The sequence below is a fragment of the Synchiropus splendidus genome, chromosome 1 (assembly GCF_027744825.2).
Source record: "Synchiropus splendidus isolate RoL2022-P1 chromosome 1, RoL_Sspl_1.0, whole genome shotgun sequence".
Classification (NCBI taxonomy): domain Eukaryota; kingdom Metazoa; phylum Chordata; class Actinopteri; order Syngnathiformes; family Callionymidae; genus Synchiropus; species Synchiropus splendidus.
In genome coordinates this window covers 22,313,591-22,340,845 of record NC_071334.1, presented here as the reverse complement: position 1 = coordinate 22,340,845, position 27,255 = coordinate 22,313,591, and the positions used below count along the sequence as shown (strand labels likewise).

Here is a 27,255-nt window from a genome sequence, read left to right as displayed (position 1 = left end):
CATATAATTTTGTCAGAGTTGTATGAATTGTGGCTCTAATTATAAAAAAGATCTGCATCAGCACTCATTTATTGAGTCACATAAACACATTTTTATTATTTCATTCTCAAAATAGCAGGTGAAAGTGACTATTGACTTGAAGAAATGTAAATAAACACGAGAGAAAACCGCTCTTTTTTTTTTTTTTTTTTTTCTAACATACGCGCGTGTTTGGAGCCGGAAACAGCCGAAGAGAAGCGGAGAGCGCCGAGTGCTCAGACCAAGTGTTGAGGACTCGTCAGAGGAGGCTCGGTGTTACTCACTCTTCATGCCGAGATTCTACGGGGACCATCAGTGACTCGCTCCGAGGAATTAACCGAACCTTCGGTGTTCACGGACACCCGTCTTTCGTCCGGGATTAGTTCCGAACTGGTGGAATTAGTTCTCAAGTCTCCGTCAATTTGCAGACACATTTTGCGGCTCACACGTGAAGGATCGCTGGAACCTGGAACATGGTGAGTCCCGGAGATCGGAACACCCTGCAGCATCCACAGCTGCATCTCTTCACATGGCATACATGCAGATCAGTAAGTCCATGTGGATGAGTGAGAAATTCACCATACAATGCCAGCCTGCACCACATGGACTCAGATTTAAGATCAGTTCTTCTGAAAATTGAGTGCAACTTAAGAAAAAGTCAGTTCAATCATTCACAGCGCTATTATATTACTCGACTGGAAACGGCTGCACTTTTCACATGTAACATCTTTTACAGCTCTTTCGGCACCTGAACCTGCCCTCAAATGTGTTCTACTTCCAATTACATTTAGACGGTTAATATTCGTTCATCGGCGGAAAATCCGAATGTTTACATCACCAGCGTGGTTCAGACCTGATTCACCTCATGTCTGGCAAAACAGAGTGAAGGCGCATCATCAACCACCACTGTCCGTGAGCTCTCTAGCAACTGTTCCAAATGAAAAAAAGAACCCTGTGGTGTGGGTAGAAATTTTCTCCATATGTAGTGATGGTATTGACTTACAGATTGCTATTAAACACATCAACGCAGGGAGCTGATCTCACCATGGCAACCACTCATAACCTAGAGCTGATAAATGCAGTTTTATTGACGACTTGTGCTGCTCCCTTTACATTGGCTGCCTCTGTTCTTGGAATGACGGTTGATCTCTCGCATCAACTCTGATCTTTACTCAAATTCACATGAAAACGGGCCTCTCCGACGTGAAAGCCTCACCGCTAGTCACATAAGACTAACTTTCGTACGACGTAATGTAGATATGAACAGTGTACGACTGCGTTTTGCACGTGTTACGAGGAGAACTGAGTGAGTGCCTTTCATTTGCATCTTTCTGCTGACAGGCTGCTCCACCTAGCCTAATTGTTCTGAGCTCTGCGTCGGTTTATGATCACAAAATTGCCTTTTTAAATTGGGGTTATTGCAATTTATCACTTTAATCTCTTTTGCTCAGACACACACACATGCACACTGGTGGTCGGTGATGAAAACATAGTCTGCCAGTGCAATAAGAAAGCCCCCTCTTGTGGGCTGTTATTTGTTTCCTTTTAAGGTCTCCATCCCTCCTCATACAGCGCTGTGGTTGGAATTAACCAGTATTTTATCATGTTTGGCATGAAAGACATTTAGCTGTCCCTCATCTGGTCCATTTTCCAACAGGTCTCATGTCTCAGTTAATAACCTGAGAAAAGTCGGCACATGTCTCTTGTGTGCTTTCCAGCCATACTGAACATCTCACCCAAGTTGAGATGTTCAGGTATAGGTCATTATTGCTATCACCTGGAGACCCTCAGCAGTTCACTGTAGGCCAAATAAACACACTTCTATATGCGCTGTTCATGATGCACCCTTTTATAATATTGTCACTCTCATTCACTTCCAATGAAAACCTGAGCACCTTCAACTATGCCTCATCTGATTCCCATCTTTGTCACCAGCTTAACCTTCTGTGGAATTGTCTCCACCCTGTCTGCACTCTCCTCTTTTCCTCTCTTGATCTTTGTCTATTGCTCTGTATGGTTGTACCCTCCCTCTCATTGGCATCGCAGACACATTCTGTTCTTCATACATCCACCTTTCTACATCCTCACCTCCACCTCCTCATTCTACAAATCATTATGTCATGATTAAACTTCACCTATCTGTCTTTACATCGCCATAGTGAACAAAAAGGGTACGAAGGCTGATGTAACTCTCTTCCTATATGTGTCACTGGGGGCAACATTGGTTGTGTATTTCTGTACATAAGCCTTTTCCTCTAGTTGCACATTTTTTGTTGCGATGTCTTTGCTTTGTATTCTGTGTATGAACTGCAGGGCAGAACTTGAATGTGTATAAGACGGGAGCCTTGAGAGAAAATGAGTTGTGTGGTGCGTAGTGGTCCGCTTGCTTTTAAATGATTTTTAGATGAAGGGCGATCAAATCATATGAGCATGTAATGGATGACGCATGATCATGTGCAGCTGGAATATAACCATGAGAACCTCGTCCTCTGTACTGAACATTTTGTCAGACTGATGGGAGTGAAATAATCATCTGCTTATGTTGTTGTCGGTTTTAAGAGAGATGATTCAACAGTAATGGGGTGGATGTATTGACAATAAGCACAGTTACCTGTGTGTTCCTTGGTGTGGGCTAATCGACTTGGAAGAAGGTCTATTGTCTGTGAATGTTACACATTCACCATTGGAAGACAAAGAGGGAGGAGTTTATATCTTAGTTCTGCTTTGATAGTTGGGTGCCCAACTGTGTACAACAGTCATAATTAGGCGTGAGGATGGAAGGAGAAGGCAACAGATGGAGGGACGAAGAGTGAGCGAGGTAGAAAGGAGCAAGTGTTCCGGAAACTATGTCTTGCCTGAGGAAAGCGCAGTGAGTGTGTTCTCTTCTGCGTGTTAGGCAGGCACCTATGCATGTGGGTGTTCGCTTATCCTGGTGGTAATGTGACACATACAAATAAAGCTGATGTAGGTAAGTGTTTTAAATCCCACCTCTGCCCATCTCAGTCAGAAAATGTGTCAAATAGTGATTGGAGTGCACTTGTTCATTCTTCACAAAAGTAAGTTTGATTCATCCCAAAACGTTGGCGCCATGAGACAGGGGTTGAATTGCAGTAGTGAAGGCAGAGAGGGGATGAATGTGCTTTGAGTTGATGTTTCCGACGCATTTGCACTCCTACTCACACCTTTGGCTATGGTTTAATGCAGGAAAGAGGAGAGACAAAATAAATGCAGTTCTAAAATGTTTGATCTTTTAGCTTTGCTCACATGTTGCAATGCATTATGGGACATGTAGCATAAGTTTTATGTGTTGCTCCCTCATTCAGTTCTGGTTATTGGTAGAAGGAGGAGAGAGACTGAGGACACTTCACTACATCTATGACTCACAACAAGTTAGCTCCGTGCTAACCAACATGGTAGCAGTTAGCTGGAGGGTGTGTGGTGTCACAGACCAAACACGGAACACTCTTTCATCATTCTACCATGGTGTCAAAGGGGTTTGCTCTTCCTTAAGATGTGTTATCTTCGCAAACAAAACGAAGCCACACTTTAGAACACCACTCGAACTCCTCTGTGACTGTGACTGAGGCGGTCAGCCGGAGGCGGTGACGCGGAGCCATGGGCGCGCAGTGACGGCAGCGAGTTGCAGTCCGACCTCAGTCAGGAACCAATTTAAGGAACGTTTCTTAATGATTCGAGGGAATGTGCTGCTTCTCAATAACAAACAGTTCTAACCCGATGCCCATCCTGCGGCCCGTGTGTGTTTACACCAACAGCGACACGACGCATGGAGGCACAGATTTTGACGTCGACGAAATTGTGTTGTCGGTGTTATTGATGACGTCAACTAATCGTTGCAGCCCCAGTAATAATGCCGTAAGCTGCAGTGCGCAGACAAGCTGCCACAAAAACTGAGTCCCAATGATGCGATCATGCATGCTATTATCTTGGCCAGTCGTCGACATTTTGTAACAGGTCTGTTTGTTCATTCCTTCGTAAGGAGAGAAACTCCCCGAGACGTCGATGGTTGGTTTGATAGGGCCTAGCTTGAAATTGATTTCATGTTGGTGGTGTGCTGTTGGTTCATTTGGATGAAACACCTCAGAGCTAATGTTGCCATGGTTAAAACTGCCCCTTAAGAGGTGGCTCATGGAAAAATCTCAGCTCTTGGACAGGGAGCAGAACCGGCATCCGTGGTGAATTGGAGGCTGATTCTGGTAGAGATCTGCTCATACTGTGTGGTCTGAAGTGCAGGTTGGGATGTGAGGACCTTCTGGAGAATCCAGGACCGTCACCTCCCTGACTATTCCTGTTGATGGGTCTTGACGTCTTTCTCACCCACATCACAGTCCACTACACAACCGTCCTGCTCCCTCTTTTCTGTTCCTTTATTTTCTGAAGCACTGATGTGAGATGACAGCAGACAGAAGTATCTTTGTGTGGACTGGTCCTCTCCTGCAGTGGACTGTGGCTGTGCCTGGTTCCTCTCATCTCTGCCCACTGAGTTCCTGATAAAGTGAGTGTAATTTCATGGATGAACAAGCATGAAACATATGGCTGGAGAGCTGCTGGATGTAAATACATAGTGTCTGCCCTGAATGAATAAATATGAGAGCGAACCCAGAGGGAGTGACTACAGGTCATTTTTGTTTGCAGGAATTCCAATGAACTGTAAATTGTTTATAGAGGAGATAGCAGAAGATTCGTCTTACTTTGCAGATTATGGACCTTTGACTTTGTGACATTCTTGTAAGACTGTATTTCCATGTAGTTGAAAGATAATACTGAAAAGAGGTTTTGTCGAGGTTTATAATGGGCTACATTTCCTCAGTAGTAAAGCCCAGAATCTGCCAAAACAATGTTTGATTAATCAAGCCCAGATGTGCGGACTGCATGCTTTAGATGTTGCTGGAGTTAAGATGAAATATATTCCAAACATGCTCTTCAATGAAAATATACTCAAGTTCAACTTCTACTTTCGGATTAAAGGTTCCATTTAAATGAAACGAATGGTTGGATTTGTCCACAGATAATTACTGTAGTTACAGCTACTGCGTCAGACTGGATACTGCGTTAAAGCAAGATGGCGTAATACATTGATGTTGGTTGATGTTTTGCATCCTGTACTGACGACAAAAGTCGGCTTCAGGGTTGAATATTGACGCGTTCAGTTCAAGCTCAGCTCAGCTCAGCTCAGCTTCTGCCTTGTGCGGCAACGCAACACATAAAAAATGATGGTGGTTGAGGTTAGGTAAGGTGTTGGGTGGCACACCATTCATTCTGTTACTATTTAAAGCCCATTAACGTCATTTAGTATGGTATTATAAGTAGCAACTGACATCCAAAATGATTCAGTGAAGAGAGCTTTGGAAAAAACATTCCCCCGCACGACGCCTATGTGTATGCGTCAACATGGAACGCTAAAGGCTGCCTTCCCAACGTCAGTATATTAGGCCATGGGAGTACGGATGGATTGTGTTTTTTTGACCCTCCGGTTTCCTACCACATTAGTGACTACATTGTCCCACCCTCTATTTATGAACAGTTGGATTTGTACCTGAGAAGTTGTCGTCATCGAAATAAAGTTTTTATAGTAATACTCAAATGGCTCTGTGTAAAACAAGCTAATTATTATGCGCAACATAAAGGGGTGTCAGTGTGCTAGCCTTTACTGCCGACAGCATCCATCCTACAGTACCAGATCCCAAAATACATCTTGGGACAAACTATAGTCAACATTGAAAATATAAACCGAATAGTTGATTCTTTTTTTTTTTATTTTACAGTAATTGGTAAATGATTCTATCTAACCTCTAGTGAAGCGAGATCCCAGTAACCTAGTAGATACTGTAACAAAGTCTTGTTTATGATGCACTTTAAGTGCTTTGTAAAATGATTTCAGTTTTAGTTTGCTTTAATTTACTCACTGGACATTGTAGGCTGTCAAATGAAACCAACCACGCCTCCCGTGCTCCATGGACACTTAATATCCGTTTTGTCTGTGCGTGTTCCTCACAAGCACAAAGTGGTTATGACATCAACTGTCTTATCTGATTTGACACGTAAAATAAAAAGTTCCATGTGCTTCATTCTTCTGATGAGAAACAGAACAGATGCTCCACGCACGTTTGATAGGAATCAAACAATAAATGTGTGTGCAATATTTTACACACTGTGATCAGATTACAGCCGTTACTGTTTCCAGCTGCTGTATTTCCAAGGAAAAGACGGTATCTCTGACATAACGCAGACAGCTTCTTGGTTCGGGATCTGCATGTGACTGTTGGGTTTGACAATGCTTTCAGGCATATTAATATCATGAGCTGTCGAAAATGTGTCAAATTGTATAATAGAGGGAAAACTGATAACTGAAGTGTTGTGAATTAGGTAATGTGTTTATATCATGATTTATATCAGGATTGACCAACCCTTGGTCACTGCAGGCCAAATAGTGCATGCAGACACAACGTCGGTAACACTTAGGGCCTTTTCACACTGCGGGTTCTGTCTCGGGTGGCCTGAGTACGATTCGCCCCCTGCTGTGCAGCCTCGCACCACGCGCCTCGTGATTTGACGGTTGACGCTATTTTATTGTATGAATTATTGTGATTTTAATTTGCATTGTATTCCTTACCTAAAACCAAAAAGTGGATGATCTACAGGAGTTGTGAGGGGTGGGACCCTTCAGGCACCTCACAATTCAATTACGGTTCAAGGGCAACAATTCAATTCTAAACACATGTTTTCAGTTTTTTGTTTTTTTTAATAAACAGATTTACTTTGATTACTGTTTCATTCAAATTGTTGTACTCTTGCAACCGCACAGCTCTCATGATGAGGAGGGACGTCGTGATTTTGCTGGCATGAATGAAGATTACCAGACTATTAATCGATCATTTACACATCTGGATTCATAGTTCACTGATAAATTAATTGTCTGCCATGTGCTTGACCGTCAGTAATCTGTCTGGCTGTCTCTTTCCTATTGTATTGTTGCAACATTTTCATTACAGATGCTTCAAAAATTGACATTTTGAATACATTTATTAAAATGAGATCAAACAGAAAAAAAAGTTGTGATCATGTTTTTTGCCCTTGTCACTAACACTATTTGTCGTTGTGACCCTTCAGAAGTATTCTTCAGATTTTACCGCATAACCAACAATAACATTTACTTTGTGGAATGTCAGGACATCATATTTGCCCTTTTCCCAAAGTCTTCCTTAAGACTCCAAGTGTCCAGTGTCCAATCATACTGACTTGGGATATAGATCACTGTGTTCATGTGTCAGCCATTTCTGATTGTGATGTGGGAGGATGAGATTCCTCCGCAATAAATCAGATGACACCAGTTTAGTTACTACAGTACACTCACAACGTATAAGACTGAAATTGTAAGGAATGTAGTCGGGAGACCCACATGCAGCAGACAGGGACTGGAGATTGAGTTCAGCAGTTTAACTGAGCTCTAATACTAATTCTCAGTATAGAAGGAGTCAAAAATACAAATATACAAACAGAAACACTCTACTACAAACTAACAAAGGAGGTACGAGAAACATAGGCAATTCCAAAACAATGCAAGAGCGATAGAGTCAAAAAACCACAAACAGAAACAGTCAAATGGATTAACAAGCGTCCGTGAGTGCAGCAAGTCCAGCAAAGCGAAAGTCCACAGGATTGGGGGAAAGAGGAACCAGGGTCACAGGCACAGACACACTGCCAAAATAAAAGAGATCAGTCAGTAAAACTCACGAAAGCAAAGCGCATGTCAAAAATGTCCATGATCTGGAGATTAATCATTCAGGTTTGCAAGACGAACACGGAGGGTCATACCAGGGAGACCACATGTAATAAACTGACGCCGGTTGTCATTTGGCTGGCGTTCAAATAGTGAAAGGGGATGATTGCAGGATCAGACTCAGGTGAGTGTGTGTCTGTGGTGGGAAAAAGACCCCCAATCCTAGAAGAGAGGTGGAGAAAAAGGCGGGAGCAGGAAGCCAATCCAAATTGAACAGAGGGATGGGGGTTTGTGACAGAAATAACGGACTTACATCATGTGTTTATGGCTGATCTGATTTAAGTCAGACAACCGCGTCTGAAAACTACTACAGATTCACTGCTCGGATCAAATAAAACCCAAGACGGACTCAGAGCATCGGTAACTACTGAGATCAGGAATGAGAGCTTCTTCCATTATTAAAAAAATATATTTTACTGCTTTATTCATGGAAATGTTGATACTTGGTGCCATGGTGACAATTATGGCTTTTTTCTGTCTGACCCCTAATTCTTACCAATGTAAAGTACATTACTTTGCGGTGTGAGGTGTAGAGTTACTTCCAACAGTGTTTTTTTAAGAGGCGAGGCATTGTCCATGAGCAGAAAGACGGACTTCTGTAGTGTCTGTCGGTGTGTGCTCCTTGGTTTCCAACCTCGGTGTGCCGGGGGAATGATTTAAATTTCGCTTGAGCAGGTGAAATACTGCCATGACACTATGTCCAAATCAGTCATATCATTACTCACATATAAATGTACTATTCTCCAAGGAGACGTCATTTGTATAACTGGAGAACACCCCAGTCAGAGTGAATGTCTCTGCTCATTTCGGTGTGATCGATTCAATTATCCTTATTTATGGACACAGTTAGTTTGAACATGAACCCTTTTACATGACTTATTAGTTCATTGATAGTCTAATTCAAAGTGCTTTCTGGCTGCTTCTGTTGTTGATGTGACAGTACAACACCTGTACGCACAGTATTCTACCTCAACTGGACATCAGATTAGATGTACAGAATTAGAGCACTGACCCAGTGCATTGCGTCTCGTAATGTGATAAAGTGGATATTTACGACCGGAAAGGCAACCTCTATATGAAAGCTGTAAAGCTGTAAGCACACGGTGTCTTTTATAGAGCCCTAACTGGACAAAGATAGCTGGTGCACTGGCCGGCGGTAAAAGAAGGCGATGACAGAGTGCTCCGTCAATGCTCGACATGGACTCCGGATTGAAAGTGAATGAAACTGCAGTCACCTCGTCTGTTTTCCTGACAGATCATACACAGTCTCATATTTAAGGCTTGAGGCTGAGATCATTCCCTGTGGTGTCAGGACCAGTTGTTAAATGGATATATCACCGTTTAGCGATCTTATTCACCGAACGCACCTGAGTTTAGACGTGGACACAGGTTATGTGCACAGTTCTAAATGTCGTTGTGCTGTCGATGTTGTCTGACTTTTTTCTGTGATACAATGAATGAAACCCTCCTTGGATTGGTGCTAGGGTTTTGTCAACTTGATGGACTTGATGTACACTTTTTAAGTACGTAAATACACGTTGACTGGTGGGGTGAGGCCAGTAAACACATTAAACAATTCATCTCAGTGTTAAGGTTAGTGCCCGATGGATGAGTGCTGTTGTCGTCTGTGGTTATTATTCCCAATATTGAAGCATTCCACTTGGTTTGTGGTTTTTCCATTTTCCATTACGACAGTGTCTGTATACATGTGCCTCATGTTCAAATGATGACCTCTGCACCTCGGGCTCATGGGATTGTGCATCATAAAATGAAGGACTGAATAGTGATAATGTTTACGTGACACAATTTTGGCTCTTCTCTAAGGGAGACATGCACAAGCCAGAACAGTGGGATTCTGCAAGCAACAAATGCTTACGAATCAAAGACAAGTAGTCAACTAATGGTATGATCATTATAGTGATAGATAAATGTTGTAGTCGGTGATGATGGCTGGTTAGAGTTCCAACAATACCTTGGGTAGGTTTGATGTACTAAGGAGTTCTGACTCATGACTATCACAGTTACAGACTTATTGCCATACTGTATATTGTGGACCTGATTAAGCCACTTGCTTCATTGCAGGTGTCCTCACATTATCCCGCTGGCATTGTGCCGCAATAGTAATGTCATATTAGCTCTATTTAATGTCTTGGTCATGTGGTGTCTCCTGAAAAAACGGGTCACTATTCTGTGTATATTTGGACACTTTGATGGATAAACCTGAACAAAAGCAGCACAAAACCAAGTGACATTAAATCGATAAAAGAAAAATTATAATTTCAGTAAAAATATAGTGTAGCACTGATTAATTTTGCTGTCACGGTTACTTTTCAATCAAAAGTTTTCCAATATTGACTTTTGACAACATTATTGTGTTCTATTTGTAAAGCTCAGAATTTCATTTGCATAACTAAGAGTCTCTCTTCGTCGTTCACTGTTCTCTCGCTCCTGTCGAGTCACAGCGGACTCTCCTGCAAAAAACAATTGTTTAGCTGCGTAACAATAACAGTTTGTCCTGTCGATGATTGGGAAAAAAAAAAAAAAAACAACTAATGAAAAGTAAACTCCTGACAAATGAAAAAAGCACTTAGCCTGAGAATCAGGGCGAGAAATTTATTTGTCTTTGTTTCAGTTTTCAGCAAAGAGGCAGGTAAACCTGCTTTTGCTGTGGCAGCTGGGAGGCAAGATAAAGTGGGACCACTGGTGATGTTTCTCATGGAGCTACTAGAAAATAGGCTCTGGTCTGTGACGGTGTGAGCGTATTGTCCATGAGGGAGGCAAAGAAAAGAGAAATTGGGAAGGGAAACAAAACACAGAGCTAGATAAACCTGCTTGTTAGGATGTGGACATTTGGCATTGGACCCGTCTAACTTCTGCTTCCCTTTACCTTGGGGCTGACAATCTAATCAGTAGGGTTTTAAAGGGGACCACGTATGGTGTCCCCCAGTTGAAGAGATATCTGCAGTGTTCGCAAGATGAAACACCTTGACTGATGATGCCAGTGTGCAAGAACCGTGTTCATTTATTCTAAAATTATGTGAGTACAATACGCAACCCATTGATCTGTTTGTCAAACCACTTAATGTCAGCAAGTTAGTTCCACCTGGCACATATGACCCAGGAAAAATCATAGGATTGATGATGCGCTGTGAGCTGTTAACAGTGCCACCTGTCAACCTCACAAAATGACTCTAACTCTTATTTTGAAAGATGAAGAAGTGTGTTTTCTGTGAGAAGGAACATCGTTTTGCCATTTGCCATTCCCTCCTGGTGAGATTGTGGTATTTTCTTGCAAACACACTGAGGACCGTTTCAAAGACATGAGGATCTGCATAACAGGTTTTTGTTGAGAACCACTCATGCACAATCAGCGCTTTCTGAGCTCTGATTTCTGATTTCATTTGATTGGCCGATTATGATGATGTCTTAAACGGTCATATTGGTGCCGATCGATCAGTGCAGCCCTGGTTTTTGCCTTTGTCTTTATTGACACGTCCTTCTCTGATCAGGACTAGTTTGTATTCATGTTTCCGACTTATCTAGCTGCTGTTCCCTGTCAGCCAAATCTTACTTTAACAAACAGTTAAAGTTTGGTCTGATGAAAACCTTTGGAGAAAAGCTTTTCTACTCACAGGCCACGAAGAAGGAGCCTGGAGTGATGGGTACTTGAAGTGTATTTCAAGCCTAATAAGAAGTGGAAGATCAAACCAGTAGATCAAAGAAGTTTGTCAAACTTCCTGTTGCTGATGCGCAGATAACTTCCCCTCGAACAGCAAGCTCATCCACGATGTCAGCACTTTTTGAACAATCCCCTGCTTTTATTTCGGCTTGACCCACCTCAGGGCAGCAGCTGAAGGACACAGCAGGTCGACTTATTCATGAAGGGATCTGTCTGCCCTCCCCTTGGGGCCTGTTGGAACACCACGCGGTATCACAAGTAAATGAATGAGAAAAGGCTCCGGTTGAGACTGAGGCTTGATTTATGGCTTGCATCGCAACGAACAGTTAGCTGCGTTACCGGCAGGAATATCAGCGCTTTTATCACTGCAGTTCAGGTTTATTTCATCTATAAATTCTAGAAGAAGTGGAACAAAAGAGCAGTACATTTATGAGTCAGGGATGTAGTTTGCGTGTCATGTTTAAAAAGCCCTCTGGACATGGAGGAACTGTAGAGCTCCCTTATCTCTCTGTTTATCTGGCATCATAAGATTTATGGTGAGGGAAGGGTGAAAGACAGATCTTGGGAAAAAAATAACTGATAGAGCAAAGTAATCCTGGTATTTGAGAGGAAACAAGTATGGCAGTAATTTGGCCACATTACTCATATTAGATTTGCAATGGTGTCAGCTCAGTGAGCCACTGGGAGGAAGTCACTTTTACTGGGTTTAAATCCACTTGTCAGCGGTCAAGTAATTATGATGCTACCACACACAGCACAAAAGTAAATCCCTCAGTGACTTGCCAAGCCTTTTTGAACGCATCCCTCGCATCATCTACTAGTAACCCCTCCCCTCACTGGAGACCAAAACAGTCTAAATACAGATCATGTCTGAAACAAGCGATCGAAGGTGGATAAGTCCAAGTCATTGTGAAAATGCCTGTTCACTTAACTGTCATTAGAATAATACACACGTGTTACAGCTCTGCTGGTCTGGTTACATGTAACGGCCTTCTATTCCTCTTCAACAGCAGTGATGTGGGCCCCCCTCTGAACAGAGGCCCTGGATCAATGAGAGTGATTAAAGCCCACGAGTCACTCGCAGATTGATGGGAAAAAATGCTCAGGTCTAAATTCACTCACTTCCTCATTAGAAGCCCTGGATGTAATCAGCTGCTGACATTTAGTGTGTTTATTCACACTAAATGCTCTGTGGAACAATGTAAATCACCTGTGTGAGTCTTGAGCTGTCCCTGTGGTCTGGCCTCCCAGGCTGCTCTGGCATTTAGTCCATATTAGAGAGCTTAGAGAATCGAATTCTAACTTTCTCTAGCACCTTTTCTAATGTGTCTGTCACCAACTGCAATGGACGTTAATGGTTTCTCACTTGTGAATTTGTTTTAGTTTTTTTAATTACTTATTTTGTTGCACTCCTCCAAACTCAACCACATCGGAATGTATATTTTAGTTTATAAGGACAACTGAGTCATTGGTGTCTTTTCCTTGGTCAGGCCTTTCCATTTCAATGATTGGAAGGAAGGAAAAGGGAAGAGATTCATGGAAATCCACCGTAGACTCTGAGTAGAGTGGGTGCTCTGCATAGGCAGGGAGGTGAAGCTTCTGTTTAGCATTTCTTTCTTTTTTGGGGAGAGTTCTGAGGATCAATCTGATCTGAATGTGTGTAATGACCTGGATTTTAATCTGCACCTTCTTTATGGTCCTTCTGCTGTACTGCTGGTTGTCTCTCTGTAAAGCTGCTCTTTCAAATGAATATTGATAACTGCCATTTCCCCCTGAAGCAGAGCATGTTTGTTCCATATTTCATATCTACTGCTTGAATCAATAACCATGATTTCCCTACTCTGGAATTTTCTGCTGGTTGGATTCCCATCATGTTCCTAACACGTCCATACGTCAGATCAATTGTCGCCCCTGATAAGGAATGGCTACTATAAAAAAAAAACGTTATCAGCGAAAATGCATGGCAGTACAAATTCTTTTGAGAAGCTGTTGAAGACGTTTTAGGAAGTGTGATCCATGATCCATCCTTAACTCACCTTGAGCAGGGAAACAAATGGAGCAGCTCCTCTGAATTGGACGGTTCTATTGCTTCCTGAGCAGCAGGCGGCAACACTGGCTGCCTACCTGGCAGATATTTATCTTGAAGCTCTGCAGCAGAGGGAGACGTGCGCGTCTGTGCTGCTGAATACTGATGAATCCAGACGGCTTTCTGTCCACATTTGTTGTTAATTAATGTTCTCCTCTGTGTGCTCCGACAAGAGGCTGCTAACGATTCTCGGTAGCTTTACTTTGTTTCTTGAGAGCTCCTCTGCTCTGTTGTGTTTTCATCTCAACCGGCATCAGCATGCCAACAGCACCCTGCTCTGGATACTTGCTAATAAGTCATTTTGAATTCTAAAGAGTCTTATTTTGTTTGCTCTCTGCCCCGGACCACACTGGGGTTTGTTTTGGAATCCGTGCCTGCGAATGTTGCCTCCCGATGTGTCTTTACTCTCTTAGAACAGCGTCTTTGTGGGAATCAGTTCTTAAATCTATTCTGAAAAGATAGTTCAAAAGCAGGCCAGGGTTATGCATATATTCATGTGTATTAGGGTTGGGCGATATGGACAAAAAAGTTATCACAATAAATCCATTTTCATTCTATTCCATGTGTTGTACACACTACAGTCTCTCTTGAAACTGTTTCATGATGAAAATTATTGTTTGAGTTTGTCTGCAGCATCATTATTTGTTCATGTTTAAATATAATAGTTAACCAAGTGTAAAGAGAGAAAACGAATGTTTCATGTCTCTCGTAGAACCTGGTCATTTTATTTCGGGGCGTCTGTCTGCTGTATCTCAATAAATGATCATTTAGCCATATTCTATTCTCAAAATCATGATACAAACTGTTAGTCCTTTCACTTGTGGGATGAAACACATTTTCACAATTCTCTCTCCTAAAATGGTTGTTTTTCTTTGCCTTATTTAATATTTCACAAATACTTTGACAAATACTTTTTTAGAATTTGTTGATGGTCCCTAACTGATGCCGGGTCATAGTATGTCCACGATCAGTGAACCCTAATGGGGGACGCACAAGAGGATGCCGCTGCTGTAAGTACCAAATGTGTCCGCTTACCAAATGTGTCCTACCTGCCGCGGAGTGATGACGTCACATCCGGCATGTACGATATCTTTTTTTTATGTTTTAATGAGCCAGAGGAAATTGAAATACAGGATTTCAAGGAGATTTCTACCACATATATAACATTTATTTCCACAAAATGCGATGTTTGTCATCGAATCGTTTGCGAAGTTTATGTCCATTCTTCTCCGCAGTCTGCGGAACAACGCGTCGTGATTGGCTGACATGAATGGAGCTTTGTTTTTCTTTAATATCGCGGAAGAAATCACAATAGTCTCCACAGTAGCCACCTATACATACACCGATACATTTTTATTCATTTACCAGGAAAAATTTTCATCTATGAAGGAGTTTTCACCCCTGCCAAATCGGTTCTACCACTTCTGCGTTAGCTAAAAGACGCGTTATACACCCACCCATTCGCTGGAAAGATGCATGTGTTGATATGAACCAAGGCAGACGACTGCGTCAGAGAATCTACGAGGCCCACTCCATCTAATAAAATCAACACGGATCCAGAGACTCGGAGTCGACCACTGTCTTTATCAAAGGTTCCCTTTAATAAAACAAATTTAAAAACTACAATCCTAAACCAAAGTCTACCACATTCTCCACAGCTGTCACACGCCACGTCAAACACCGCGGAGCTGGAGAGCGTGGCGCGCCATCACGGTCTCCTCATGTTCACGTGTGCATGTCCAATGCAGCGAGTGTCTCACGTGTTTATCAAATGTCAAATACCAAATATTAGAATTGTACGATAAATTATCGCTCATACCTACTGTGTATTCAGAAAAAAAAAATGTTTGAGATGAATGTGGCAGTATTGCCTTGTTGGCACAACAGATAACAATCCGACCATAAATCGCTTGGTCGAGTGGGATTAATACCAAGCCAGTTTTGCACACTCAACAATGACCTAATTTGCTTCGTACGGTCAGCAATATCCAAATTAATTTCATAGAGGGACAGATTTGATGAGGTGTAAAATGTTTGAGACCAACCAACCACTTAGATGGAATGATTTTCAAAGAATAAAACACTTCTCACATCTTGAAATAGAACCACAACACTAGCACAGAATAATGTTTTTCAGATGTTGATAGCATTTGGTGTCAATATGTTAAACTTGCGTAAAATTGGTGGCTTACATCCATTTTTTGCTCTGGTTGAAAGACTTTTCGGAGCAGAAATAAAACATTTGGTCCGACAGGCTGTGACTGTTTGACGTTTAATTTAGGAAAGCCGGACGTGCCTGGTTGAAAGAAACGAATATTCATCTATCAAATTCATTTTCACACATTAATTTCTCAATAATACATGATACTTGTTCATCAGGCAGGTAAATGTAACTCTTAAAAGTCTGGACATGCTTCAGCGTCACTCTCCTATCTTGACTCAGTTTGTTTTTTTTTTTTCCACAACCAATATCCTACAAATGTATTTTTGCTTTTCTGATGCTGATCAGAGATATTCAGTTTTGGACTTAAGTTTAGTGGCAGGTCTAAATGAAGGGTTGACAATTGCACTTCCCAAGGGCCAGAGTACAGCATATTGTGTGATGGTTGTGATGCACCAAAAGAAAAAAGAAACTGAAAAAAAAAAAAAAAAATATATATATATATATATATGTGTGTGTGTGTGTGTGTGTGTGTAACAGGTAAATTACACTTGTGACATAAAGTAACAGGTGTAATTATGCAATGACATTATAATAGTGAGCTAAAATTATTATTTGCTTCTTATTCTGTAGACATACTAAGGATATGCGCTATAAAATGTTTAAATACAATATATAGCACCTCAAAAACATTTTTGTTTTAAATGGAAAAAAGTTTTAATGCGAGGCCCAAGTGGTTTGCCCAGGTGTGTTTCTAAATAAGCGATATAAAGTGAGTGATGAAAAATGAGAAGACAGAATCACATGCTCAGCCCAAGCACTCTCCCTTGTTGTCCTTGTGAAATCCAAATTTGACATTCCTTACCCTATTCAGACAAAAGCTTATCTCGAGTTTTGCTTCTTTTTTTTTTTTGCAATTTGGGATAAGAATTACCTAGATGGAGCAATAACTAAACTTTGTCTTATCAGTTGTTTATGCAAAGAAGAATGGCCTTGCTTGTGGATGTTTTGCTCAAACATCAGTCGTCGTTCAGAGCTGATCATTCTTTTTTCCCCACTGCTTACTATTTCTTTCTACTTTGGGCACTGACCAAGCTTCGAGATTGAGTCACCAGGAAACTTTGAACTATTACACTTTCATTCAATGTATCATGTATTTGTATGAAGTGGTTCTCTGATAGAGATTTTCGTCGACAGCCACGGAGATGTTTTATCACACCTTATGAGGAGTCCCTTCCTAACCAACACAATGAACAACTAAGCCACAGAAACAACTCATGCGTGTCACGTGCGTATTAAGGGGGGTGTGGCTGGCCCTGGTGTTGCCAACTCCTCAGGAAAGTAAATCGCTGTTGGCGGTCCTAGAAGTCACTAAATGACACCTTTGCCTAATTTGCATAACAGATTTGTGCCAAAAGGGAAAGTCAGCAAATTTTGTGACAAAGTCACCAAGTTGGCAACCCTGGGCTCACCTACTCCTAAGCCCCATCAATCACAAAGTTCACATCACCTGCCAAAGTTGGCAAATGGACGCACAGAGGCCGGCACCACTGAGGACGCAGAGCCTTTTATGACATCTTCTTAACGTCACAAATTACCTAATAACAAAGATTATCTGACAATTCATTCTTATTTACTGGCCTTATATTTTTATTCCAGTCATAAACAGCAATGTTTATCAAACAAAAGACGTTGGATTATAATTCCTATTGGCTGTATTCTTGATCACAATGAAACTATTTTATTTATTTCAGAGGAGATGGAGACCAGAAAATAGCTTGTGATGGACCTGATAACTGTTTCAAATTCAGAATATGAGCTGTGAAGTTTTGGAAGCTTTAGGGTCAAGATTGAAGACGTCCATTATTTGTCACACACACACAATATACACTGTAGAGTGCGAGGTGCACTTCTTCACGCCCCTCCAATTAAAAAAGATTTAAAATATACAGTGTACCGGAACATATATGTATTATAATAAAGATGTAGTGACGCACAAAGTAAAAAGCTAAGTGTGCAAAAGAGTGGGCAGTGCTCAATTACTATGTTATACACCCATACATGTTTTAGTGCACCCACATTGGTCTGCTTTCGTCACTGACTATATATGTGCATGTTAGTATAGACAGTCATATATGAAATTCTCTTACACACAATGTAGTGGATGAATAGTACTGAAATGCACCATACTGCACGGTGGACAGAACTTTAATAAATGTGTTGTGCAGACTATTTTAATTTTTTTACGAACACGTTTCCCGGCAATGAGAACACACAGCTCAAACTGGGAAAATAAATACTGTTCAAGTTCAAATAAGCTTCGTCTTACTATCTTAGTGTCAGATGACGGATCATGTGAAGGTTGGAAATTCCCGTGCTGTTCTGGAGTCGCACATTTTGCATACTAGCTTTTGCATCTTTCTGTTACGTAATTCCCGTAGCTGAATTTCAAGCAGCTTTTAAGGTGGCATCAGTGCAGCATGAGAAATTGCAGATCTCATTGTTTACCAATATTGCGGAATAATAATGCTACCTGTTAGCTGTCGCGGGCCACACAGCAGCCTATTGGTTAACACTCTTACCTTGCAGCCAGAAGGTTGCGGGTTTGAGTCGCCCCATGGCCTTTCTGCATGGAGTTTGCATGTTCTCCGGTTTCCTCACACAGTCCAAAGACATGCACAGGGCACACAATAGTGTGAATGGTGGACTGTCGACCTGTCCAGGGTGTACTCCCAGGACTACTAAGCCGACTGATGATGTATGTATGTTAGCTGTGACATACATCAGATTGTGTTGAGAGTTCCAACCATCTTCATCTATGATATTTTGGCATTACAAGTTTTGTCCTCTCTGCTACACTCGACTGGCTCCTTTGGCGGATATGAATCATGACCATATGTCACGTACATGATGTGCTAATGCAGTCAGTTGTGAACTGAGTAAGGACAGGACAGGGTGCTTGGCTCTTTTTCGCTGCGAGCATGACGTCCCTGGTGGCAGGAGATCTTGCTCCTGGCTCAGCGACAGTCTGGCCTGGACTCTGAAGGGATGTGACCCACCGGGCTTGGCAGATCTGTGGGCCATAGCAATCTGCCACTGCCCCTGTGCTGACATGTCCTGAGCAGCTGGAGACTGTAATACCATGATGAAGTCAGAATAACATTCTTAGGTAAGTGCATGTTTCTTTTTCGCTGTGGCACTTACAGAGTTACAGTTTTAGTTTTCATTGGTCACCATAGATTCCGTTACATGAGGAAGAGAACTCATTGTATTTTGGCTTGGAGATAATTCCTTACTAGGATGTTAAAGTTATCTGTCCAAAACTCACTATTCTGTAGCACCGTGGGAGGCAGGGGTGCTCATGATGGATGCAGCATGTGCTGAGGGTTTAAAGGTTTCATCTGAGGTGAAGGAGAGGGTGATGCTCTGTGTTCTTTTATTCTTTCATCAAATAACCAACCCAAGTACGCAATCCAAGATGGCTACCCTGAACATAAAAGTTTTGAATCACAGAAACACATTGAAAGAAACCAACACCTTCTGTGAATTTATGGTTCCTCTTCATCCAACAGGGTTTATACGGTAGATGCCTGAAGCAGCTATTTATGGAGACCTTGCTTTTGTGGATGTCATTGTCTTGTTTTCCAAATTCGATAACTGGAACGACTCTCTTCTTCCAATTTCTTGATCTATGTCCATCACTTGAGATTACTAATCTCATGCAATACATGACCTCATGTGTTCTCACCTCCTCTACTCCTTCATCTTCAGTGTTCCCTCTCACTCACACACGTATTCTGTCTTGCAGCGTCTGACTCTCATTGATGTCTGACTCTTTACAGCACCTCTGTTCCAAAAGGCTTCACAGTGAGAGATTGCTCACCTTTTCTTTTGAGGTGGAGGTGAAATATTTTCAAGATTAACTTAAAGATTTGTATATTCTCCTTCTTCAACTCTCATTCTGGGGATGGCATTTTTTCAGAGCAATGGACCCTGCCACAAACACACAAGAAAAAAAATAGATAAGATAAACTTGCTAAAGTGTCAAGTTAAAGCATCATGAAAACTAATAGTCTCGACTGCGGAGCACATGTTCTTTAACTGCGGCTATATGTGGAACCTTTCTAACACTAGTCAGGTCAGTCGCACATCGGCAAGATTCATGTCACATGGTCTTGAACCATCGATGACCCCTGTTTAAAAGGAGCAGAATGACTGAAGCCTCTAACCTGGTTTAACAGCTAGTGAAAGGATGTTTTCATCCAGCAGGTTTTCCAGTGGAGCAGGACAAGAGACGTATTGTTGGATGTGTGTCGGGCTCCCCTGAGAAAGATCTCTGGATCGAAGTGTTCCTAATTTCAGAATACGCACCCGCATCAGATGACAAACTGAGTGATTATTGGCATGACTGATGTCTCTCAATGTAATAAGGTTTTGAAATAGTCAGACTGAAAAGGAAACCAGAGAGAAAGTCAGCAGTTTTTTTCTCTTTTTTTCATAAAGTTCTGTACATTGTCAGTGGAGTGATCATGTTTAAGTTCTTGGATGCTGCCTTTGGGGGTGGACAGATTCATTAATTAAAGGGAAGAAGTACGCAACGTTTGTGATTTACTGAAACAGTGTTAGAGACTAACCTATTTAATTTAGAGATTGTATGTTTCCTGGTCTGCGGCAGGGCGAGTCGGGCGTGAGCCAAGCACATGAGGCCGCCTGGCACAACATACTGTAGGACTGAGGATGTTGCCAAAACCCGGTCATTTTACAGTGGGTGAGTTGTAAAATAACAGAAATTTTACGAAAAAAAAAAATGTTATTAATAGGCAATGTTTGATTCCTGACTCTGTGCTGGTGGATTGGGAAAGGGGAGAATTCCGAACTGCTGCCTGGTTTTTCCAGATCAACTGTCAAAACAGTTGAGAAGGGCAGTTCTGCATTTCAACAGTGCGTAGCACCATTAGTATTTCTTAGGTAACTCCAGACAGATTCATGTTATTGTGAGAATGAAGTGTGCAATCAATTTCATGGAGAAAATAATAATAATCTAGCGTCCCATTTTAGACTCGACACCCTGGTAAAAGACTTTTGGATCAGCCACGTGCGCCTGGTTGAGATAATTTGGTTCTTGTGTAAACTGTGGTCACATGCTCGTGACTGAGTTTGGTTATATTCTGGGAGCAGTGTTTGTCCATAGGAAAACCTCTTTTGGAACTGGCAGCACAATTTGTGACAATCAGGATTTCCCCCTGCCAGCTGAAGTGTAAATAATGAGCCAGTCATTGTCCTCTCTGCGGCCCGCCATCAGACTGCCACTTTAATTAGTTTAGTGATACGCCGAGACTCACCCCAAGTCCCACGGCTCGCTCCGTCTCTGTCCCCTCAGTTTGATGTAGGTTTTAATGAGACTCTCCTGGGAGTCCTAGTGGACGACAGCATGTGTTTCCAGGTGAGTCACAAGCTGAGGTGAGTGGAGCAGCTCTCTTAGCTGCTCTTCCTGTGGCTATAGTGTTACCTGCCAGATCCTTTTGGAGCATTTGGAGCGATGCAAGTCAGTGTTGAATTAAAGCAGTGTTTCTCAATTATTTCCTGTTGCGCCCCCGAGGAAGAAGGAAACGTTTCGCATCCCATCGTTCTCTGCCGCCTCTGTAAATAGTATCATTTGTCTATAAAGTTATTATAAGTACACCCCTGCCTACCATTGTATCCTTGTTAACTTTAAAGAAATGGAAAAAAAAATTAATATTGACCAACTTAACTTAACATTGTTTTTGTCTGTAACAGAAAGGACTCATCAATTTGCCTGAAAAAAAAAAAACATGTGCAATTGCACTTTATTTTATTACGTCAAAAAAGTATAAAGTCACATGTTCCCCCCGGCAATGCACCACGCCCCACTATTTGAGAAGGACTGAATTAATATTTTCATTTACGTTTAGAGGTCATTTCTTAATAGTGTATCATTCTTATGTCTTTCCATCCCTTTCACTTCAATAAAATGTTTCCAAAATTGTTGGTTTATGTACAAACTTCCAGTTTGTAAAAATAAATAATCCATGTTTGAGCAAATCAAACTGGAAGTGCCATACATGGGTTTGAACCAGGAGGTTTTTGTTTCAGAATCATCACTTGCTTGTGGTGTGCTGGGTGAGAAGGGTTGACTCGAAGCCTACCTGCACACCTTCACGTCCAAGAGACCATCCATGTCTCACCTCAGGCCTTTGGTGAAGATGCTGGCTGAGCATCAGAATGTCCATGGGAGAGGTGATGGGCTTGGTAGTGGCTGGTGCTCTCCATAGTCATCTCAGTCATCTTTGGAGTGTGGAGCTCCTGGCTCCACTGGCTGCATCGGGCCACTCAAGCCGGATTCTCATTCAGTGGACTGTGCAGCCTTAAACAACCGCTGTGGTGCAGTCATGCAAACAGCTTTGCTTCAGTGTGTTAATATTCCTGATAATTATTCATTATAGAAAATGATGCTGCTGCTCTGTCACTCATCTGAATTTAATAGCAAAAGCAGTGATTACCTCTGCAGATCTTGCGCTGATCAATAAAGCTATTAACCCTCATTCTGGGTGCAAATAAAGTTCAATTATCTTAAATCTATTGTCATCACACAGCTGCACGTTAGCTGCAATGCTGTTTGGAAATGCAAGATTCATTGGCCCAACATTCAGCTTGTGATTGTGGCTTGTGCATCAATTTTACATGACAATATCTGTGAGTAGCTTGGAGCTCAACATGAAATGCTTATTTTCTCTTAATTCCCTTTTTCTAAATCTGCATACACCCCTATTGGCCACTCCTGTCAAGTGTCCTGTGATCACTTTCAGATGCCATGTCGTGAACAGTGAGTGGAACGTGCATGGTCGTGCATTCACATCCTGTGTTTGCTAATAATTTGTGTACTGAGATGATGCGAGATGGCGACGGTCAAAACAACCAGGCGTTCAGCTCACAGTGCAAGGTGCTGTGGTGGTTTTTCTAGCAGGCTAGTGATGCAAAGAAAAAAATAAAAAATAAAAAAAACGGAACTAAAAAAGCAAATCTACAACATGGTGTACAGAAATGTACAATACGAAACAGAGACAGTGTGCCAGCATTGGGACCTTAAGCAGAATCTTTTCTGCTATATTCTGCTGAGTCAGGCTTCAGGTTGTACCACTGGACCCCAGCAAAAACCATGCTAGACATGAGAGGCTTGATAAATACTCAAAAGCCAGTCAGAAGCAAGGTTTTCTGTTGCAAGGACAAGACCAGAAATGTTTTCGTCCTCTTATGCGGAGAGGTTTGGGGTTCGGTTAGGGAGGGGACAGACTGTTACAGATAGAGGTGCCAGGTGAAAGAGGGACGGTCATGGATGTGGTTCATGAGAAGACACTAGATGTGACTAGAGAGGATAATGGAGAGGAGGCTGACTTGCTGTGGAAACCTCTGATGGGAGAAGCTGAAGTCAGATTAAATATTTTTGCAGGATATTTTGCTTTGTTAGTGTTGTTTATAGAAGATAAAGCAGCAGTCAAATCATGACACCTTTATCCTGAGTATCATGGTGGTGACAGGCAATCGGAGATAAACTACATATATTTATGATTGAGGCTCAGGCAGAGAGCAGAACCACCATTTTAGAGCCTACACTATACTTCTCTCATGAAGCAGATCTTTGGTCTCTGCATCCCATAATCGTATTGCAGGCTTAAGACGTCTGTGTGGATTTAAGCTGGAAGAGGAGCTGTTTTCACCAGCGTAAGAGATTTTGTTTAAAACGCTGCATTAAAGCAGGCAGACAGAGCCTTTCCTGGTTGGTGTGCAGGTGTGGGGGTGTTAGTCACCCTGCTCCCACAAGGACTTAGCCTTCCTCTCCAAACGTATTCAGAGGGAGCCGAATTGGTTTCTGGCTTTGAAGGATTTAAGCGGCGACTTCTTTCCTGTGGGGTAAAGCTACTATTTGGCTTTTCTTTGTGCTGACAAAAGAAAGACTCTTGTCCTACTTTGATAAATATGTGTGTGCTGGCTAAGAGACAGTTTTCTGTTGATCTTCACAGAAACACTTGAATATACAATCAGGTTATCACGTTCAATAAAACATGACAAACACTTACGCAGCACAGATAGATTTGTTGGGTTTATGTCATTTTGTCTGTGCCATAGTGAGGGAAGATTAATTGAATCTCAGATGCCAGACATGGACCAATTCAGATTTTTAAAACCTTTGACAAAGCCAATATTTTTAAAATTATGGGATGCGTCTGTCTGATGTGGCTGCAACGGCTAAAGTCACTTCTCATAATTTCATATTATTAGTTGAGTTGTGTGGAAACATTTGTAATGAATTGCACAGATAGTTTTAAGCTTGGGTTGCTTGGAAAATGTTATAACATTTTTAACTACTGGCAGTGGTCAGTGATGCATTCTCTCTGACGAATGAACAAATCCATCTTGAGGCAACTGTGGGTTTGGACCAACTCTGTCTCTGAGTTTGAATGTTTTCCATACACTTGTCACTTGGCTTGTCACCACATTCTGGTTTCCTCCCACTGTCCAAAAACTCCAGAGGTTAAGTGATGATACTGTAGGTGTGAGTGGTAGTCTGTGTACTGCACATGTCACAAACATAATCTAGGTTTGTTCAGTCTGAAGTCGTTGTAATGAATTTTCCCCTCTATCCATCCTCTCATGCCCAACACCGTTCTTTCATATACGAATTTGCATTATGCTGCATCGTATATGCATGTGTTTTGTCAGAGCAGCATCCCTTATTCAACATTAACTGAGGTACAACAGCAAACTTTGTTTTGTTTGAATCAGTCATCATGAACCAATGTCTCCTCTGTGTCAGCTCTTACTTGTCACCAGCGAATAGAAGTGATCTGCTGTGCCTCTGAATATTACTTGCCAGCTTTTATCCTGATTTTCTCTGTTTTGGCATTCTGAGTTTCGCTGTCGAGGTATTTCTGAGAAGATGCAGATCCATCATCGACCTGTCAGACAAGACCGATGTTGGCAGTTTAGAGTTCAAGCAGTCATCAATCAATAGTGAAGGAGAAGTGATGTAAAATGTACCAAGACAAAAATATATTAAAAGTCCACAGGATATGACAGACTTAAAAAAAAAACTTTTGTGATCATTTGTTTTAGAAGTTTTTATTTTGAATTTGATGAAGATATAAACAACTGCTAATGAAAAAGATCAGCTCATGCAGCAGAGCTCTATAATACAAGTCTATTTATAAGAACCATTGTTTTACTGTTGTCAGGCACAGGGCTCTGAGTTAGACCCAGAAGTTGATCAACATGAGTGGGTTTACTTGTTTGGATCACGCTGTCAAGATTAGACGACTCGTTGTGACGACCCAAAAAAATACAAAACATCGACTATTAAATCTGCCGTCAGCGCTTTTGAAAGTCGACATCATCATTTTGAATTTCTTTATTGGCTGCGGATCACAGCAATGCAGGACCACTAATGTTTGTTCTTGTGTGCCGGTGCTCCGGTAATGATTCAGTGAAGCCAGCGCCGCTCTGTGAATGTAAATTCTCTGCAGACTCGACATGCGCGCCTCTCTCTTTTTCCACTGAAATCATGAAGACTTTTCAGCGTTTAAGTCCTCAGAAGTGTGACTCTCATTCGCAGAGGAAACTTTGTGCACGCTGCACACACGCACACAGCTTCAAATGAAGCAGATGTTCGTCTGATGTTCTTCTTCAGTTGGCAATACAAGTCTGTATAGTAGTAAGTTTGAAAAAGGCTGATATATATATATTTTTTTTTATTATAATTTGTGTTCTTGGTGGTGCATAGTGTTTACAGTGCATCTGTGCGTGGTGCATAGTAAAAAAAACTTCTTCTAAAGTAGAACAAATCATCATCTTGATTGTCTTTAGTGAGCACATAACCTTTACTTTTCAATCTGGAAGCTGATTATGGCCCAATAAGAGCAACTGCATGCTGGTGCAATAAGATCCGAATTACATATGATATGTCGACTCATCACTGAAAGAAATAAAAGGTGACTATGAGAATAATTGGCAGTGGCTGGAAGTGTTGTTTCAATCAAAATGATTAGAAGCAAACATGCTGCAGTGGTTCCACCTTTATTTAAGCATTTGCAACCAAGAAGCACAAAGACGCAAATGCAGGACATTGTGCCTTCATGCATGACTAACGTCTCCTGTGTTCAGATGTGCACCCAGGATACATTAAAGTTGGCTTGGATTCAGGTGTTTGGAACTAGATTGACAGTAGGTCCAAGACAGACCACCTTCCAAACAACCTCCAGTTCTTCTTGGTAAATGCAAAGGTGTTCCCAGGACAATTGCGAGATATAACTTTCCGGCATGCCTTGGGTCTGCACTGTTCTGTGCCAATTGGACATACACCAGCCTCTCTCTTGATCTGATCCTCTCCCAAAACAGACAGGAGCTAATTCCTTGCGTGTAATGGTCACTCCTATAGTTGAGAACCGTGGCCTTGACGTTTGTTGAGCTGATCTGCATCCAAACTGCTTCACACAGTTTCTGTTTCAAGGTCTGCAGATTTGTTAAAGCGATCACCGTAATACGGCCATAAGTGACCTTTCTTTGTATGAACAAGTCATAGTCCTTGTATATTTTTGATCCCAAAAAAGCACATTTCATTAAATCTTTGGGCATATTGGATAGAAAAAAAGATTTTCTTTAAGTTGGTCTCATTTATGAGAATATATATAAATCAACAAGCTGCTGACACTAGAGCTGAGAGTGCTGCTTAGACTATAAATTCTGGGGACGCAACACAATTAAAATATGTGGCCTAAGTGGAATAAAATTAAATGCATGGCCAAATTCCAAGTATCTAATGTGGCTGACATGTTTGTCATGTGACTGTCAACAACATATGTTTTTCAAAGAAAGAACAGTGTATTGAATATTCTGACATTTTTTTTTAAACATTTCATTTGTCTTTGCTTTTCAAAAAAAAGGTTTTCATATATATCAGGCCTTCAAAGAGACTTATATGTGTATCATAGTAGTGCGATCTGTCATAATCGTAGTAGTGATTGTCTTCATAGTCATCATTGGTGATGCAAACTGTGCGGTGACACGGAGAGATGCTGCTGTTGTAGCAGGGTGCCAGGTCTTCTACCACGGCACCTCATTGCAGGGTGTAGTTGGCTGTCAGATGTACTGCATATTGTTTGACTTTTTTTCAATATCTGGCTGTATATATTTGGTTACTGGAGATTTGGTACATTCTTAGTAATTTCTCTTTGATGTCACTTTCGCTCCTGTTTCTTTAGAAACATTCTGAGCACACATGGAACCTGTTCACCTCAATCTCTCTATCTGAACCTTCTGCAGAGTCATTATGGAAATGTTGCTCTGTTGGTGTGTGTGTGCTGAAAGCTGCTTCTCAACATCCATTTTGCTTGTTGAAGTGTTTCTGGCTAATGTAATGTGGTCCAAACATCATTAGCATGGGCAGGTTCACAGAGCTGGAGCAGATCTGATGCAGCTGGAGCACACAGGCTTCATCTCCT

At 41.6% G+C, this 27,255-nt stretch overlaps 1 protein-coding gene across 9 annotated transcripts in view; it reads left to right on the top strand.

The window, feature by feature from the left end:
• The first annotated feature begins 279 nt into the window (after positions 1–279).
• Positions 280–27,255, top strand: part of ptprfa (protein tyrosine phosphatase receptor type Fa) — a 115,086-nt gene continuing 88,110 nt past the window's right edge. For all 9 annotated transcript variants that reach the window (XM_053886959.1, XM_053887001.1, XM_053886969.1 and 6 more), the window contains exon 1: positions 280–494. The gene's annotated coding sequence lies outside the window, so the exon portion shown is untranslated. The remainder of the gene's footprint in view (positions 495–27,255) is intronic.